Below are 18,820 nucleotides of genomic sequence, written 5' to 3'. Positions count from 1 at the left end.
AGTCCATTTAGGAGTGACTAACAGTGGCTGGTCAAAGTTAGAAACTGAAAAAATCACTTCGGATTTTGACCAAAACGCTTGGTTATTTTGCGCATTGACCAATCAATCCTAGGTATGATTACAATAACGCCGTCTAAGCCCGCTATGCGTCTTGCGGGTGTTCTAATCTGTCTGCTATTCGTGAGCGATTCACGGCACGAATGCGTTGCTGTCTAGCACAAGCAATGCAAAAAATGCGCGAATTTCAAATGTCTATATGTATTTTTATGAGCATCTCGTTTAGCGTGGAAAGTCGCAAACCCATGTGGTGCAGTGAATGCTTTGCACACACACACACACACACACACACACACACACACACACACACGGAAAGGGGTGCAAGGGGGGCCTTCGACTCCCCTCCCGCACCCACCCCGTCCAAGTCGTTAATCTATGTATATATCGTTAATCTATGTAATACAGGGATTGCCCATATACATTGCAAGCAAAGTAAAGTCCACATAGGTTAACGACTTGGACGGGGTGGATGCGGGAGGGGAAGCCGATGGCCCCCTTGCATCCCTTAGTGTGTGTGTGTGTGTGTGTGTGTGTGTGTGTGTGTGTGTGTGTGTGTGTGTGTGTGTGTGTGTGTGTGTGTGTGTGTGTGTGTGTGTGTGTGTGTGTGTGTGTGTGTGTGTGTGTGTGTGTGTGTGCAAAGCATTCACTGCACTACATAAGTTTGCGACTTTCCACGCTAAACGAGATGCTCATAAAAATACATATAAATGTTATGGTCAAACCCCGTTGTGCGGGCGTTCCGACTGATATGTTTTTAGTCCATCCTAGGAGTGACTAACATGGTCAAAGTTAGAAACCGAAAAAATCACTTTGGACTTTGACCAAAACGCTATCAGTCAAAGGCCGAAATACAAAACTATTTCGAGCTTTGACCAGAACGCTTGATTATTCCGCGCATTGATCAGTCAATCCTAAGAACACCCGCGCGGGGTTTAACCATAACATATACACTAAACTAGAGTTTAAACAATTTTTACATGCAATTAAGTTCTTAGCTCCACTAGCTTTAATTGACTGTAATTTTATGAGAAAATTTTTGGTAGTTTAATGAGATCTCCCATTGTCTCTCAAATATTAATGCATATTTTTTTTAATGACTTGGAAAATAATTATTTGAAAAAATTTCGATGTTTCGGTGTTTTATAGATACTTATGTATAATATGTTTACTATTTTACCAAATAATATGTATTTGAAACTTTATTTATGAGACGGAACATATGGCCCTATCTTTTTTTTGACACAAGAGCAATCAGGGAAGGTAAACATTTTACTCACGGATTGATGCATCGTAAACCTATCTTTTCAGGCTGTTATGTGAATGTCTGTTCTAACCAGTCGTTTAAACATAAAATTAACACAATTATCAGTCTTGTTGACCATATAATCTTATTCTCGGAATGAAAAAATCCCCAAAAATAATAAAATAAAATAAGATAGTCGAAAATATCTTATTAAACAACTGTTTTCCAGGTAAAATAATAAACATATCAATATCTAGGATAAGATTGAATCAAATAAAAAGTCACAGAATTAACATAACGGAAAGGAACAATCCGATAGTTTTCGATACCAAAAACTGCATAATGTTACTTTCTTTAAAGGCCTTAGCAATAACATTATTAGTCTGAAATTTAAAAAGTCAGATTTAAAAACCTTGTTTACCGTTTCGGAAAATCAGATATTTTGATAAGGAAAAGTAAAGACAGATTGGATTTAAAGGGACTATGGAGGTTTGAAGATGTTTAATTGTATTTAATTGTTAATAACAAAGCTATGGATTTTATAAAAATAAAATTAACAAAATGACATTTAAAAAACAAAAAATGTAAATTTTCTTTTGTTTTTTAAACGTCATTTTGTTAATTTTATTTTTATTTTTAATTTTTCAAGTATAAACTCTAAAGGTAAGCCAACAGAAAGGAAATATCTTTACGATTTTTAAAAATCTCTTTTTAATTTGACCGGAATCGTAATAAAACCGCAAATACAAAATTTTATATCTTACATTAGAACATCGAAATTATTCACTCTAGAACGATTCTGAGTGGATTTTTTACTTAAAAATGTTGTAATTAATACCATAAAGAATAAAGAAGTTCTATATTTATCAGCGGCTTTGTTATTAATTAACAATTAAACGCAAGCTAATTTTCGACATCTTCAAACCTCCACATTCTTTTTTTAACTACAAAGACTGAAATAATATATTGTATCAATTGTAATGATCATGATTCGGTTTATATTGGGTAAACAAAGTGGCACCTAAAGACACGGATTAAAAAATAATGATATTAAGAAGCATGAAAGTTGTCATTCATATAGGTAATTAGCAGACATCGTTTGACACATTGCCACGAGTTTAATTGGTCAGCACCATATATTCTGCACTGTGAAAAATACACAAGAAAGAGAGAGATAGCAGAGATATTTTTAATCAAGAAACATACAAATACAATAAACGTACAAAAAGATATCGATAATTTAAATCCCATGTATAGCCGAATTTTTAAATTAATTTAATGTTACTGGCAACTAAAAAAAGATTTCCCATTGTTGATTGTTAGAATTAAATTTAATAAAAATTTACAGAAATGTCATGGTGAATATTGTTTACAATATCAAGATTTAAAATAAAACATTTATCATTTTATTTAAAATAATTAAGCAAGAGCGGAACACGAGTTTGATCTGCAACGTACGATTTGCACAGACTGTCCGGTGAGCCGTAATACTCGATAAATAATCGAAGTTTTGAGCATATATAGTATATAGGACGCGTCTAAAATCTTGTTTCTTTTTTTTCGAAAACTTTACACTTTATTTTCTCAGAAATTAAACCTCATCGCTGAAAATTTCTTTACTGAGATACACATGAACGGTTCTTCTACAATGTACATAATTTTCATCAAAATTGGTTATTAACAGATCTGAAGGTTTTCTTGTAAGACGCGATTTTATCTTGTAATAAACATATATAATATGATTGTTAGTAAAACAAACTAACAATACGGAATTTTAACTAATAAAATAACAAGTTAATCGAGATAAATATTGTGTAACTCTTGAATAATAATTTACATAAAATTATCAAGAAAATGTTATAAGAAAGTTATAAGAAACACGTTTTCTTATACGGTGCTGTCATACTTATAACATGAAAACAACAGTATTAAAAACAAGAAATTAAAAATATGTAGTACGTCAAATACACATACAACTGTAATTAATTCCATGGCATTAACGTAAGTTCAACTGATCGCATTTTATTAAACACAAGTGACATATTTTTCCTACTGGTATAATCTTTCAATTCCTCTCTCTAATTACCCTATATACAAAATGATTTCAATGAAAAAAGTTATTCAAAAAATAATACTCTACTGTTTTTGATTAGGAAATGTTTATTTAACATAAATAATATTAATTATACTAATCATAAGACTATTATTAAAATCATTCTAGGTTTTTTGTAAAATTTCTGTTTGATATAAGAAAAGATAATCATACTAAAAAGATAAAAACTAATTAAAAAAATAATTTTCACATTTATTTAAATAAAAAGTTAAACATGAAGAAATGGAAAACATTTCCATATAAATCATATATTTATTATTCATGGAATATATATGATTATACATAGACAATTTTTTTTACTTTTTATGTTTAATTCTCTAAAAAGAAGTAATGCGAAAATTATTTTTAACTTACAAGGGAACCTCGCAAACTCGAAAATTCAAATTTTAATGAAACTTGGCATAAATGTAGAGGGAGTGAATACATGAATTTAGAAATTTTTAGTTGGTGCCCAAAAACGGTTTGAAGGGGTGAAACCACCCTTCAAAGTTGAGACGATTTTTGCGGTTTTTCGATATATCTCGTAAATTAAACAAAATATAAAAAAATGTTTCATACAAAAGTATTACAGTATAAATACCTTTATTTAACTATGCTATTTATTTTTTTTCGAAAAATAAATAGCGTAGTTAAATGAAGGTATTTATGCTGTAAAACTTTTGTATGAAACATTTTTTAATATTTTGTTTAGTTTACGAGATATATCGAAAAACCGCAAAAATCGTCTCAACTTTGAAGGGTGGTTTCACCCCTTCAAACCGTTTTTGGGCACCAACTAAAAATTTCTAAATTCATGTATTCACCCCCTCTACATTTATGCCAAGTTTCATTAAAATCAGAATTTACGGGTTCGCAAGGTTCCCTTGTTAGTTTTTGTTTCTTTAATATGACTTTTTTAATACTAAACAGAAATTTTAGAAAAAAAGACTAGTGTAAACAAATATGGACATATTTTATATATTTTTTCATACGTTTTTATATGAAAAAAATTTTTTGAAGTTATAAACCACCATTGTTTTATTTAAATAATTTAGTAAATATTTATGTGACATAATTCTTGTCGGTACAAGAGTAGTATATCACAGGGGGTTTTATACTTATGTTAGATAGGGAAGGGTCGGGAAGCCGTGCTGGAAGGAGGGATCAGAAACTTTTGGGGACTCCAAGCCTCCGCGGGAAGACCCTCCCTTCGCAGTTTGGAATACCTGACCTTTCCCCGACACGATTCCCCGACTCCCCCTTGAAGGACCTGAGTATAAAACGCTCTGTGATATGCTACTTACAAGTCAATTCCCTAGTAGCACAAGAAATTGGCGCAATATTGGGAAATGATTAAAAATATTTGGGTATGAATTGTTTCCCAATATTGATCCAATATTGTAAAGTAGACGTTTGGTTTTATTTATTCAATATTTGTTCAATAATATTGGATTAATATTAAGAAACAATATTTATCCAATTTCAGAACAATAAATCTAGTAAAAAGAATTGAAAAAATTTGTACTTTTTTCTGGAAATACCTAAATTCACAAATCTAGTGTCGCTTGATTTTTACGATAATCTTGTGTAAGCGTGGTCACCCAAATCTAGTTACACGTATTCATGCATTGTTTAATTTCCATAATCAGAAAAACGGTTACCCATCCAATTGCAAGCCGCCGTTGATGATGCTTTACCTCAAAATTCCTATGCAAATTAACGTTTGTATGTAACTATATGAAATTTTATTTTTATATTTTTTCAATTTTCGGAAGCTCTCTCTGAGTTGCGGAGACCTACGAACCCTCTTTGTATAACAAAAATAATATGTATTGCACTTTTTGCTGCTAGTGAAGTGCTAACTGCTAGGTAAGTCGTGAGTGATGGCTTTCTTTTATAAGCTTTTTGGAGTAAATTTTTCTCACAAGAAGAAGAAGCGTCGTACCTTCGTCTAGCGACGATATTGCAAACTACTCGCGGGATATATATATATATTTAAATAAATTTATATTTTGAAGTATAATATTGTGATCCGATCATATATAACTCCACATGACTATATATATTTGTATATGATTATACATTTTAGTTAAAATTATAATGCCGGCTAAATAATACTCTTAATATATCTGTTTATAAAAATAATATATGATATTTATTAAATATATATGTAATATACACATACACATACGTTTGTAAAAAAATAAAAAATATTTATTGATAATTGGATTTGTTTATAATTATTAAAATGAAAAAATTTTTAAACATTAAGTTACATAGTAAAAATATATTATATAATAAATTACTTATTTTTGTAACACATTTTAATTTTATTATTTAAAAACCTTAAAGTTAAAAAAATTGTAATATGTATGTGAAAGCATATTTATGTATACATATATATAATCATGTACAATTATATATGAACATATATATTTGGATCTATTCATAGTATGGACCATTTCTTGGATAGGGGAACGGGGGGCAGAACGGGGAGCGGGGCAAAACGGTGAGTTAGGAATATTTTCCAAACAACGTAGCAACATCTAACAGGAGCGACATGAATTTTGAGGAAAAAGTGTCCCGGTGTAATTTTTAACAGGTTAGATAATTTCTTACATTTCAATGCAAAGTTGTGACAAGTGCACCTTGTTTTCGGATTTTCGCCAAACTTTTTCCGGATCATTTAATGCAAGTAAGTATTGAAAATCTTTCTTTAATACAAAAACAAGTTTTATTTTGTAAAAGTATACCCCTTATAGAACAAATTAAGCTTTTGTTCGTTAAAAATATTAATTTGCCATTACATAATATACTGTCACTCGTAAATAACTGGGGGGCAGAACGAGGAGGGGCAAAATGAGGAGGTTTATGGGTTTCTTTCTAGAATGCAAAAAATAACTAATCGCGTACGTATGTGTTCCAAAATGGTGCGGAATTATAAAAAAAACATCGAGGCAGAGTTGGAGTAAAGATGACATGCAGGCCGCAGTTTTAAGTGTCGTTGCGGGTGTAAACGGTACCCCAAATGCTGCTGCTGCTCACGGCGTTCTTCAAACAATTTTGGAACGACACGTTAAAAAAATGCTTAACGATCCTGAGTACGAGATAGAAAAAAATGGGTCATTTTACTAGAGTTTTTAGTTTTGAACAGGAGAAGCAACTGATTCAATATTTGGTTTCAAGGGAAGCCCAGTTGTTTGGCTTGATGTATGAAGAATTTCGTAAAGTTGTATATCACTTAGCTGAAAGGAATAAAATTCCACATCCATTTAAAAAAGGCGATAAAGCTGGAATTGATTGGTTGAAAAATTTTATGAAACGCAATCCGGAACTGAGTCTGCGCATGCCCGAAGCTACGTCAGCAGCTCAAGCAGCGATCGCAGATTGCGGCCCCGGTATTATATACGGTCGCATGAGGAGGGGATGAAGACTAAGGGCAAGGACCAATCATATTAAAAAATAAGTGAGTGTTCAGTATATGATTGGTTCTTGCCTTTAGTCTTTATCCCTTCCCCATGCGACCGTATGCTACCGGGGCCGCAATCTGCGATCGCTGAGCTCGAGCATCAGGATTCAATCGAGTATCAGTACAACAATTTTTCGACATTTTGAGTTCTCTCTACGAAAAATACGGTTTCACTCTCGATAAAATTTTCACGAGACCGGAATTTCTGTAAATCTTAAGGAACTTGCTCGAATCATTGCAATGAAAGATCGGCGTCAAGTTGGGGCAGTAACATCTTCAGAAAGAGGCAAAACTGTGACGGTAGAAATTTGTTTTTCGGCGACCGGTACTTACGTGCCGCCAATGCTCATTTTTCCAAGAAAAAAAATGCAACCATCATTCCAACTGGGGCTTCCACCAGCTGCATTCTCAGAATGTAGTGAATCAGGTTGGATGACCAAAGAGCTTTTTCTCAAATGGTTTAGGCTTTTTGTCGCTTTTACAGGAGCAACCTGCGAGAGGCCTTTGTTGATCCTCGGCGGACATTCAACTCACATAAAAAATATCGATGTTATCGAAGAAACTCGGAAAAACGACGTCATTTTGTTCTATTTATCGCCTCATTGTTTACACAAGCTACAACCGCTTGATATTGCTTTTATGAAATCACTGAGCAGGGATGACCAAATCTGCATGTTTCTTCAAAGGAATCATGAAAAAGTGGTAACATTGGCTCACGTCTCATCGCTCTTTGGTGCAGCATATACAAGAGCGGCAATCATGATAATCTCAATCAACGGTTTCAGAACAGCTGGAATTTTCCCAATGAATCCCAGCGTTTTTAGCGATGTTCATTTTGCTCCTTTGTTGACAACTGACATTGAACTTTCCAGCGAAGCACCAGCAGCACCCGAGCTTGTTCCGGCAAACGCTCGTACAACATCAGTCCCGTCGACACCAACTGCTGAACGGTGTAGCAGTCAATCTGATAAATTTAACAGCAGTGCTTTCGAAGCGATTACGCCGCAGGAGATTATGCCTATTCCACGAATTGCTCAAGGTACCCAACGTGTCAGTAAAAGACGAGGAAAAACTGCAGTACTCGCTTCGTCAATATACAAAAGACAGTTGCTTGAAGAAATTGCTCAGAAACAGTCAAAAGAGAAAAAAAACTGCTTCAAATGAGCTTTCATTAAATCCCAGAAGAGGCCGAGGTCGACCTGCAACCAAAAATACAAAGACTCCTAAAAGAGGTCGAGTCTGATCTCCGGTCCGAGCCAAGTAAGAAAGATAGCGAGCTCTATGTGCTTCTATTCAAAAACTATTTCACTTGATTTTTCAATAATTTTTGACAAGTATATTAATGTAACAATTCCATTTGAACAATAAATTGTTTATTAAATGTGTTGTTACTGCTTTTAAGTATTTAAGTAAACCCCGTTTTGCCCCGCTACTGGGGCAAAACGGGAAAAGTCATGTTTTAAGAAAAACAATATTTTATTAGGTTCTCTAAAAATATATGTACTTCTTTGTATTTTCTTAAATGTTTTACCGGACAACCTAAGTATTTATACAGTATTCGTAAAATAATTTATTTTTTTTATAGAAGAAAAATTGCGTTGAACGTTACGGTCCTCGTTCTGTCCCCCGCTCCCCTATATATGTTTATATCCCCGTTGAAAAAATGAGATAGAAATCCAAATGATTATCTACGTGTATGTGGATTCCCATAGATTTTAGATGGTTTTGTATAGATTCCATATGGTTATCTATATAAAATACAAAACCATCTAAAATCTATCGAAATCCACATACATGTGGATAACCATCTGGATTTCCATCTTATTTTTTTAACGGGGATATGATTATATTTCGTCGTTTCCGAATTAAAGGGCATTACTTCAGAAGCCGTTTGAAAAGCGCGTTAACTCGGAAGTCGGTTGAAAATGGCGTTAACTCGGCAGCCGGTTGAAAATGACGTTAACTCAGAACCCGGTTGAAATGGGCGTTAACTCGAAAGCCGATTGAAAAGGGCGTTAATTCAGAAGCCGGTTGAAAATAGCGTTAACTCCGAAGCCGATTGAAAAAGGCTTTAATTCTCCTGCTAAAATTTTTCGCTTCAATTTGAGTTAATAGCACTGTTAATAAACTTTGATTTTTGACTATCGCGTGTTTTGTTAATGTTTTGACACTGCAGTAACTTTACAGACTATTCTCCTGTGACAGTGTAGTAACGTAAGCCGAGAGCATCGCAGCGCAAAACTTAAATTCTTTGTTGTGTGATACACTGTAAAAAGTACGAAGTAAAAAAAACGAAACACGCGAAAACAAAACACGCGATAGTCAAAAATTAAAGTTTGTTGGCAGTGCTACCCACTTAAATTAAGGCGAAAAATTTTAGCAAGCAAATTAAAGCCTTTTTCAATTGGTTTCGGAGTTAAAGCTATTTTCAATCGGCTACCGAGTTAACGTCATTTTCAATCGGCTTCTGAGTTAACGCTCTTTTCAAACGGCTTCTGAGATAACGCCCTTTTATTCAAAAGCGACGATTTGATCATGAAATATGCTTTTACATAATCACATATGATAATGTACAAGAACATTAGACCATATACAGCTATATAAGATTATATTTAAACAAGATTTACAAGAATGATATAATCACATATTCTCATATATGGTCGTATAAGATCATTTATGTCTGCATTTTTATTTTTTATAAAGTAATATATAAACATATATAAACATATATAAACATATATAAACATATATTTGTTAATATGAACAAATAAGAGGTATTTTTTCCCGGGACTGCAATACTGGTAATATATTTTAACTTATTCACTAGCCAATATTGTGTCATTAGGTGTACTGCAATACTAATAATATATTTTTACTTATTCACTAATCAATATGGGTGTCATCATGTTTATTGCAATATTGGCGGTATATGTGAAATTATTTAGCCAATATTTGTGTCATACACATTATGGATACTGTAATATTGGTAGTGCATTAACATTTTATTAATAACCAATATTATTTTTACATTGGACAATATTGGCCAAGATTTTCCCAATATAATCAATATTAAGCCAACGTTGATCAATGTATTGCCAATGTACTGTATTACTAGGGTTGTTACCCATAGTGTTTTACTATGTTTTATCATGTTATAAGCAAAAGTTTTTCGAATGTAAATAACGTAATTATTTAATAAAAAGAGAAAAAAGATTGCGGTTATATGGAACCTGGGATAAAGGGAATGGGATAAAGAACTTCCAAAAAATATTTTTTGTTGCCTTTGATCTGCCGGACTAAGTTTACAGTTTTGGGTTCTCAACTGAAAAGGATTAAGACCAATATTCATAACGGAATATATTTCGAGATCGTCTCAAGTAATATCGTAAGATGCTAATATGATTCTGTGATTGATTAGTGACGTTTTAAGACAGTATTTAAGATAACTTTAAATATAAGCAACAATACAAACAAATATAAAGGGCTTGTTAATGCTAAGCAAAAATAATACGATAAATTGGTCAATATATCGAGCCAAGACAAATTTTCCTAATACATTATAATATATTAAATAACCATTATATAATTATAAACGCGACTAATAACACTGTGTTGAAAAATGTTCAATTTCGAAACGTTTCGACTATATCCCGAGTAGAAAACAGTTAGGGAAATCTTTATGTAGCATAATGCCCCGATGAGGATTTAATAAGGATGCCATAAAAAGGACTACCTTAATATTACCACATCAGGGCCTTATAAGGTATTATTAAGGATGCCTTAAACTTACTGAGTAAGATTTTGTTATGGAAAACTAACAAGGCCCTTACAAGGTGTTATTAAGGATGCCTTAAATTTACTAAGTAAGATTTTGTTACGGAAAGCAAAAAAGGGCCTTGCAAGGTATTATTAAGGATGCCTTAGATTTATTAAGTAAGATTTTGTTACGAAAAGCTAATAAGGGCCTTACAAGGTACTGTTAAGGATGCCTTAGATTTACTAAGTAAGATTTTGTTATGAAAAACTAACAAGGGCCTTACAAGGTGTTATTAAGGATGCCTTAGATTTACTAAGTAAGATTTTGTTACGGAAAGCGATAAAAGGCCTTACAAGGTACTATTAAGGATGCCTTAGATTTATTAAGTAAGATTTTGTTACGAAAAGCTAATAAGGGCCTTACAAGGTACTATTAAGGATGCCTTAGATTTACTAAATAAGATTTGGTTACGAAAAGCTAATTAGGACAAGTTGCGATATTGAAAAAATGTTAATGCAGTTTTTGGCAATAATTTTTGTAACAATTAGTTGCAAAAAAAATTTTTTTTACAATTTGTTATAAACAAATTAACAAATAATTATCCTAGCCTGAAATAAACACGACGGAAACATGTATAGTACGTCCATGTTTATAACAAATAATATAATGTTTATAATATATATGTTCCTTGTTTATAACAAATTATTAAAAAAATTTTTTGCAACTGATTTTTGTTGCAAAAATTCGTTTCTTTTTTATCAAAACGGTCGTTTTTTAAGTTATTCCACATGCTATTTCTTGTATGTAAAAATTAATAAAAAAATTTGTTAATTAATATTTATTTATAAAAATATAATTTAACTAAACATGTTTCATCTTTTTAACATCTATTGAATTGATCTACAACATGTATGTATGACATATAAATATCCACAAACATCAATGGTTCATGGATCAACTCGAGGTGTCAGTTCCTGTACGATCTTAAAAGTCAAGCAGCGTTCAAGGTGGTTCGCAGATGGATGGGTGACCGTTTTTTCGATTGCAGAAAATGCTGTAATAATGATCGAATCAGGCATGCCGGATTTGACGTTTGGTCCTGATTTGGATATGGTATACATAATATAACCCCTAAATTTTCATTTTTATTACATACCTTATCAGAGCCAATTAGGGGTTGCCTTATAAGGCCCTGTTAATATTTGTTTATAGGGCCCTGATAATTTTTCCTTTAAGGTGCTCTTAAACCATTTGTTTCACTTCCTTTTCAGGCCCTACTTATATATCCTTACTAGGGCCTGATTAATTTTAAGGAAGCTTTATCAGGGCTTTATCGGTGCCCTATTACATTTTCTACTCGGGATTTAGTCCTCTTTAGTCATAATAAATTATCAATATGTATGAACTTAAACATAAATGAAATAATGGACATGAAAATATAATTAAACAGTTAAAAAAGATGACCATAAAACAGTGCATTTCGTATTAAATGTGTCATAATAAGTAAAAACATGAACCAACAAATAATACAATTAAATGAATAATAAAATGAAAAATAATGAAATTTTTTCATGAGTCGGTTTTCATCTTAAAATAAATCTATAAAATCAAAAACGATGGAAACCGTGTTATGAATAACATAAACTAATATGCCTAGTGTAGAAAACTATACACTTACATATGTTGATCACAGATCTTAAAACACATAATATTAAAACGAGCAACACACATAGAGTATTTGACCAAGCGCTGAAGACCAGTGTAACGTTCGGTAGTCAGAGGCAGAATAGGCGAGACTTATTTTCCATTAGTCATTTTCGACAAAATGTCAAATAAACAATAATAAGAATTGTCAAAACACTCTGTGTCCTTCTGTAAATTGATGCTATTAACTTGCTCCTTAATGTGGATCATTTCTGAAATTAATTTTTTTTAGTATTTTGATTCAGAATGTGATATCTTAAGGTTATTCCAATCAAACACGTAGTTGTTTTTTAGCATGTGTTCTGTTACCACGGAGTGTCTCGATGATTCCAATTTAAAATTATTCGCATGTTCTTTAATTCTGGTACTTAAATGTCTCTTTTTGTCTGTCCTACATATGACGCGTTACAATTTCTACAGCATATTTTGTAGACAATATTATTCATTTGATTTATGTCGGTTATGTCCTTCTGCATCCTAATAAACATGTTTAATTTGTTGAGGCAACGAAAGCCAACCATGAACAAATTTTTATTAACAAAAGATGAGACAGTTTCAGATATGTGCTTAATATACGGTAACACAAAATATTTTTTCTTTATGCGCTGACTCTCAGTTTTACCTTGATTAGTTTGAGAATCCGTGAGTTCCACTTGATTATTGAAATGTTTCTAAGTCTGTTATTAATTTCATGAAAAACAAGGTCTAATGGATAACCGTTGTCCAGTAATATATTGATTCAAAATTCTAGATTTTTTTGCCAAAAAGATGGATCTGACAACATAATTGCTCTATCTATTAGACTATAGATTGTTCCTATTTTGTGACAACGAGGGTGATGCGAGAAAAACGACAAATATCTTCCCGAAAACATATCTTTATAAAACTAATCAATTATGATATTGTTGTTCTTCACTCTCAACAAAAGGTCCAAAAAACAGAGACAACGGTCTTTTTCACGTTCTAAAGTGAACTGAAGTCTCAAATGGAAGCTGTTAAACATGTTGACAGTTTCGGTGGTTTTTGTCGGGGGTACAGATAATAGGATATCATCTACATATCGATAATAAATCGGAATTTCGAATTTTAATGCTTTCAACGCTTTGTCCTCGACATCCTGCAACACTAGATCAGTCATAATAGGTGACAGAAGTGAGCCCATCGGAGTTCCAAATGTTTGCTTATATATTTTATTGTTAAACGTGAAAAAGGTTGACGAAAAAATGAAGTTAATGGCATGTATAAAATTGTCTAACGGAATGGGGGGGAAGAGGTATTATTTTCTATAAATGTCCACCTATTTTTAATGCTCTGTATCTGTTATTAGTCGCGTTTATAATTATATAATGGTTATTTAATAAATTATAATGTATTAAGAAAATTTGTCTTGGCTCGATATATTGACTAATTTATCGTATTATTTTTAAATATAAGCTTTGACTATAAATATCTAAGTAGCCCAAGAAACTGTATTAAAACTTATGACACTATGGATAAAGATTAGAACATAAAAAGTGTATAAAAGAACAAGAACAACGGAGTCTATATATAAATTATATATGCTGGTATATATAAATCATATATAATTATATAAATTTGGATATAATTATATATAATTGTATATGACGTCATATATAATTATATCTACATCATTTTTTCATGGGATAACATAAACATAGAATGTACATAATACATGCATAATATTGTACATGTGTGCAGTATATATATATATATTATATAATATAGAATATACATGATTCAAATTTGTGGGGAATTATGTGTTGCGTGCGGTCGTCAAAATGACTTGCTCGGAAGGTCCCACAAATAGCTTGCGTGTTTATTTAAAAGATCAGAACAATGCAGATGGAATAGCGTCAGTATGTAATTATATTTGTAATTTGTAATCCCATGATGTAGCGGTTGTCCTGTATGCCGTGGTGCCAGTCCTTCTGTGTGTCGAAAAGGATTGCGGCGGTTGTGCTGCCATACTCGAGGCACCGTGGCTAGTAAAAATGAGATTCGAGATCTAATTTCGAAGTTGCAAGTGACTTCCTTATATATGCAAGAAAGCACTTGACTCCGGAGAAAGGACTAAGTTGCATCGCCTAGCGGTGATTGTGAGGATTACTCCTTGCGCGTAGGCGTGCAAGTTCACGTTATAAGGGAAAAATATCTTGCATATGAAACGTACATACATTTAACATTGCGCACTGTATATACATATGAAATACATTAATGCACAGAAAAAAAAGAATCCTTATTGCAAGTAAATTTTTATTCTTGAATGCTATATACTTTAATATAAGCATGAAATGCTATCATCAACTAGAAATATTTATTCACATCAATAACAAATAGGTGTACGTAAAGTATATTTTATTCTTAAGATGGTATTCTTTTTTCTAAAATCGTATATGATTAAAACAAACTTACATAATTCGAAAGTTATTTGTCCTTGGATTAAAAATAACATGCTTAAATATTGGGTTAGCAATTAAGCTTGTGTGGAGTATATTTTATTCTTCTAAGATGATATCCTTTTCACTACCCACCGCTACGTGGCGTGTTATCTCGTGAACAAAATGCACTTTCTTATAAATAAAAGGGGCTCGCCAAGAGCGTGGAAGGAAGTAAGATTTCGCTATCCACATATAAAATTGGCTAAAATATGTCAATCTATAAAAAGGATCGAGAAAAATGAGAAGGATTGTGAAAACTTTTATTTCAGAAAAATAATATGTTTAAATTAAATTAAATTTATTTTGAATAAAGTTAAAAAAAAGACTCATTGAGAGAAAAATTACAATTAATAAGAACACATTTAGTATTAAACTAATGCAATTTTATTCTTTAATTAAAGCAAATTTTGTTTTTAATAAAAAATTTATTCTTAATTGAAAAATATTTATTCTTGGCGCTATTTAAGTACAAAATATTCTTAAATTAAGGCATTTTTACATTCTTTTAAGAATACATTTTTTTGTGTGTGGATATACATATTATATATGCCATAATGTATATTCCTCGTTAAAAAGATGAGATGGAAATCCAAATGGTTATCACATGTACATATGTGGATTCTCATGGATTTCAGATGGTTTTGTATGGATTCCATATGGATAACCATACATTCAACGGGATTCAAATCATGTATATGAGAGGTATATACATTTAACATTGTACGCTGTATATACATTTTAAATACATTAATGGATATACACGTTACCCAGTTAGCCAAATAAAGGCAACGTGTTGTTATTTTACTGTCATTTATTCTCCATTAATTTTATCAAACTAAAGCCTAGAGTTTCCTCAAACTGTCTGTTGTTCTAACATCATATAAAATTCTACATTAGAATTCAACAAACTGACGGCAAGTTGTCAACATGCATGCACAATTGCTGTTTATTATTCCTCAATGCATGCACTTATAATTTTATAAACTCACGAAGGTTATTTGCTCTCCTGATGTTAAGTTCATTCCACGTTAAATTACAATGACAGCAAATTGTGGGCAAGTTCACAACATACATGCAGTGCATTAATTTGCCCGATATGCTTAATCTCGCTTGGCTCTATCTGGGTATATATATAATTTATATTCAAATCATGTATATGGGAAGGATATACATTTAATATTGTACGCTGTATATACATTCTAAATACATTAATGGATATACACATTATATATACCATAATGTACATTTGAATCATGTATATGAGATATATATAGATTTACTATTGTACGCTGTATATACATTCTAAATACATTAATCAATTAATGGATATACACGTTACATATCATAATGTATATTCGAATCATGTATATAAGATGTATATACATTTAACATACAAATAATTTTTTTTTACATTATGGAAAAAAATGCATATACATAGAATGTCCGATGTTATGTGAGGTTGATGTGTAATAAGTTGTTTGACACATGGAGACGGAGAAGAGAAGGGGAAGACTGAACATATCTCTAGTATTTGTAAAGAGATAAAACATTTGTTAATTTTTTAAGAATGTAGTCCATATTAAATTTGAGATATATTGACATTTTTAAATATAGAAATTTTACCATGGAATATAACCAAAAAATATTACTTCATATATAAGCTTTAATTAACTTATACTATATAATTTTACATTGTAAATTAAATTTTAGTATATAACTGTATTTGAATATAACCAAACTTTATTTATAAAATGAAGGCTGGCAAACGCCTTATTAAGACATAAAAAATTCGCAAGTTTCTTCTCAAAATTAAATATAAGTAGATATAAAGAATTCCATAAAAATATATTTAATAAGCTTTATACAGCTTAATATAAATATTTATTTTGTCCAATCCTTATAAAGACATTTAATAAAGCTATATAATATCTAATATACATCTGTACATAATCAAAATTAAATATTTATAAAGTTTTAATTAAAAACCGAGTTTTTATTAAAATCTTATTAGTATCTTATTTAATTTTAATATAAAATTTATTTCCTATTAATCTATATTAAATTTATATAAAATTTTTTTTCACGGGGCTTTAAGAAAAATGAGAAATTATGGAGATGAAAATTGCATAGAAAGTGTCCATTTAGTCCTTAAAGGGTTAAATTTAAAAAATAAAGCAATATATATAATAACATTATTCTTAATTATTTTTTCAGCAAAAATATATATATTTTAATAGAAACGCTTATTCTTAATTTTGCAATATATTTGTACGTATATATGTATATATATATATATATATATTTATATATTTATATATTTATATATTTATATACATATATATACATATGTATACCATATGTGTGTGTGTATGTGTGTTAATTTTTCAAAAATTAGAACAACTATTTTTAATATAAAAAAATCAATTTTTTATCCAAAATTATCATTTAAGTTTCTCCTTTACAGGAGTTATTATCCATATTAAATATAATGTCCAACATTAGGGGTAAAAATTAATAATAATGATATTATAAAAACAAAATTTTTATTAAGTTCTACACTGATGAGATATGCTCAGATTCGGTAAAATTTGACGCGCAATATCCGCTCAAATCTTAGGAGACCTTACTTAATCTGATAATGTCAGATTAGATTCGACGAGTTCTGATTCGATCAGCTGTTCAAATTCATAGACCAAAAATGATCAGATCTGGTGAGATAAACTCATATCTGGTTGGATTTGATCGGACCTCACGATCGATCTGGTGCGCAATGTCCCTTTGTACCTCAGGAGATCTGGAGTGATAATATTCAAGAGGATAATATTCTATTAGATCGGAAGAGATCCGATTGGATCTGCGATTTTATATGGAGCAAAAACAATGGTCAGATCTGATGAGATCGGAGTATAGTTTAACATGTTTGACTGGATCTGATCAGATCTGGCTGTGCAGACCTGGCGAGACAAAATTGTATCTAATCAAATCTGAGTCTACTTGAATTTCAGATCTGGTTGTATCTCTTTTATCAAAGCAGTCGTAGTCAGATCTTCATTTTTGCCCGGTAAATTCCTTCATTTTTTCCCTAATATAAACAGATAATGTCTAGCATGATATTACTATTATATATGAAGCAACATAAGATGTTTAGGATGAAGTATTGGTTTTTGTACAGAAATAAAGCAACATTAATGATGATCATAGTTTCAATGGGTAATCGCTTTAAAAGTTCGAAAATAAATTCTTTAAAAGAATCGAAAAAAATTTTAGAGTACTTTTTTGATTATAATATATTTATATTTATTTTTGAATATAATTAATTACACTTGATGTTAATTAATTAAATTTAATTTAACAACATAATTATTTTTTAAAATATTAGAAAATATTTATTTAAGTAACTACACACTGATGAAAAATTTAATAATGTCACATGGAATTATTTTGACTTCAACGACTTTGAATGGTTACTACATTTAAAAGTATGCAGTCTATCGACAACTAAAAATTCCTACACTTAATTTGTACATTGAAAAATATGTTCTCATAATTTAAATAATGAATTTTTATGTTTAAAATATTGGGAAAAATTCTTGAAAAAAAATAAAGAGAAAAGATTTTTTAAATAAATTTTGGAGTAAATTTTAATTTTTTATAATTTTACCTAAAAATTTATGGTTTTGCTCTTGACATATGATACTTTGAAAAAAAATCTTTTGACATCGAGTGCTCCAAAAAGTATATTTATTATAAAGATTAAATTCGATGATTTTAGGGCTAAAAAATTCGCTGGTAACATTGATGCTTTGCAGATTATGGGATGTATATGGTCGTAGACTAGGCACCTCAAATCATTAGCGAATAGCGCTACAGGTCATACTTTTGAGAGTTTAGTATTTATAATATTGATGTGAAAATTTGTTGGGGTCAGATAAACCCCATGTGATTACTAAGGATTAATATAACTTAAAAAACATTTTCTTAACGTTTGAAAAATGTTTTTTAAGTGTTAAAATAAACACTTAAATAAACACTTTTCATA

General features: G+C 30.8%; 1 protein-coding gene across 2 annotated transcripts in view; it reads left to right on the top strand.

Moving 5' to 3' along the window:
• LOC105836408 overlaps window positions 1-18,820 on the top strand; it is a 198,634-nt gene that overhangs the window by 43,714 nt on the left and 136,100 nt on the right. The window lies entirely within an intron of this gene.

This window comes from Monomorium pharaonis, chromosome 1 (genome assembly GCF_013373865.1).
Source record: "Monomorium pharaonis isolate MP-MQ-018 chromosome 1, ASM1337386v2, whole genome shotgun sequence".
Taxonomy (NCBI): Eukaryota; Metazoa; Arthropoda; class Insecta; order Hymenoptera; family Formicidae; genus Monomorium; species Monomorium pharaonis.
This window is presented reverse-complemented; position numbering and strand designations above follow the sequence as displayed.